This window comes from Mirounga leonina, unplaced genomic scaffold, assembly GCF_011800145.1.
Source record: "Mirounga leonina isolate KUSES-001 unplaced genomic scaffold, KU_Mleo_1.0 Mir_173, whole genome shotgun sequence".
Classification (NCBI taxonomy): Eukaryota; Metazoa; Chordata; class Mammalia; order Carnivora; family Phocidae; genus Mirounga; species Mirounga leonina.
The window spans coordinates 32264917-32267131 of record NW_023270447.1 but is presented as its reverse complement, the minus strand read 5'-3'; the positions used below and the strand labels follow the sequence as shown (position 1 = coordinate 32267131).

Sequence of the window (2215 nt, the reverse complement as noted above, 5' to 3'; positions counted from 1 at the left end):
CATCATTGCTGCCCCAACTTAGGAAGTGGTGGCTGAGATAGAGTCCTTTAATCCCTGGAAGCCAATATTTGGGAAATCTTGCCAATCTGAATAATGAAAGTTTCTCTAACTCTCTTGCTTTCAGAATCCCGATGTCATTATAAATCCTCCCCACTATATTCCCCACACTCCCAACACACACACACACACACACACACACACACCCTTTTGCTGACACTCAGCCTTAACTGCTTGAGCAGTTTCTTCACTGTCTTGAGAACAGAAATAGAATCTCAAACATACCAGGAACTTCCCTAAACTCTCTACAAATCACCTCACCCTCCACGTTCATAGATGAGCAAAAGGTGCATCTATGCTGCATCTCAGTAAACAGTAAAAGCTACAGATCTCTTTATTGAAGGTTAAACTATCAGGAGAAAAAAAAAAAAAACACCAGCAAACCTATATAAAAATGTACAGCAAGAGATGAGAGCAATGTTCTGATGTCTAAGAAAGAAGAGGATAAAATCACACAACTAATTTTTCTGCCAAAAACAAAAGAAAATATTAGAAAATATTTACTTTGTGTTCTCAAGAATATTTAGAGGACACTGGATTAATTAAACAAGAGTAATCGGATAAGAAGATGCCAGGGCAATGAAGTTTCTGTTAACTCATTGAGCATGTTTATGCAAATTACAAAAAAAAAAAAAAAAGTGTCCCTTCCTCCCCTGCACCAGGTTGCAGATCTTAATTAGCAGAACCCAGGCTGAATTTTAGCCTCCAGACCCACCTTTAGCTACAGGCAGTTTTTTTTTCCATTTGAGAGTAGTCATTTATTAACTGACCAGATTACAAAAATAATCAAAAATAATCGTGGATGAACCTTAGTTCATCCTTCTAATAAGCCTATTGATCTGGTCTTCCCTGTTGCCAGCATCTCTACCTTCTAAAAGATGGGTGGTCTTTTTCTTCATTCCCCCTCGTGGAGAAGATAATTTGAAGGGCCATAAAAAGTTGTTTGCTTCTTTTAAACATTTTCCAACAGTATAGATCTCGTGAATCAGATCCTCCATGCAGATGATGCCATATTTACCAAGAGATCAGGCAGTCAACGTGTTATATCTGTCAGGGCAATTTACTTCTTGTTGATTTTGCCATAAGCACGCTTGTAGATCAGTTCATTCACCGACTTCTGGTTTGGGTCCCCCCGTGCTACATATGGCTCCACAATCCTTAGCATGTTAACTGAAGCCTTGTTGAGCTTAACAAAGGTGCCATTGAAGATCTGGCGAAGGCAAAGAAGCTGCAACACCTTTCCAACCTTTGGGCTCACACCATTGATACCTCTGATCCTGACGATGAATGCCAATTTGGGTTCCGCAGGTAGCTTCTTCATATATAAGCTTCCTCCTTGCCTTTCGAAGCATCTTTTGAGCAAACTTCTTCCTCAGACGCTTGATCTTCAACTCTTCAAAATTCCTTTGCTTCTTCTTAAGGGTTTCTGGCTCAGCAGGAACCTTCTTTTTCTTCTCTTCTGCACCCTCCATGGTTCCAGCCAGAAAAGAGCTAGCTAAAGGCATTTTTGCAAAGAAAAATTTTTGCACTGGGATGGCAACCAATGGTATTTGGAGGTGGGGACTTTGGGAGACAATGAGATTTAGATGTGGTCCTGGGACCCCCATAATGGGATTAGTGTCCTTATGAGAAGAGAAAAGGGACCACCTGTGTGGCTCAGTTGGTTAAGCCTCTGACTCTTGATTTAAGCTTAGGTCATGATCTCAGGGCCATGGGTTCGAGTCCTGAGTTGGGCTCCATGCTCAGTGGGGTGTCTGCTTGAGATTCTCTCCCACTCCTCCCTCTTCCTCTGCCCCTCACCCTACATGCTCTCTCTCTAAAATAAATAAATAAATCTTTAAAAAAAAAAAAAAGAGGAGAAAGGTCATGCTGGGACATAACAAGAAGGTGGTTGTCTGCAAGTGAGGAAGTATCACCAAAACCCAACCATGCTGACACCCTGATCTCAGACTTCCTAGGCTCCAGAACTATGAGAAAATAAATGTGTTATTTAAACCACTCAATCTGTGGTATTTTGTTATAGCAGCCTGAGTTAAAACAGCTTATAGCCACCTAGTTGGGGATCAGAACTGGTCTCTCATTTTCTCAGGGAACAAACACTGAGGGGATGGTCCAACACTAGGGATTCAAGCGAAGGTAAGAAATTCAGCTCCACGGA

The 2215-nt window shown here is 41.4% G+C and overlaps 1 pseudogene; it reads right to left on the bottom strand.

Moving 5' to 3' along the window:
• Positions 1–866: 866 nt before the first annotated feature.
• Positions 867–1529, bottom strand: LOC118020197 (annotated as a pseudogene).
• Positions 1530–2215: the final 686 nt, after the last annotated feature.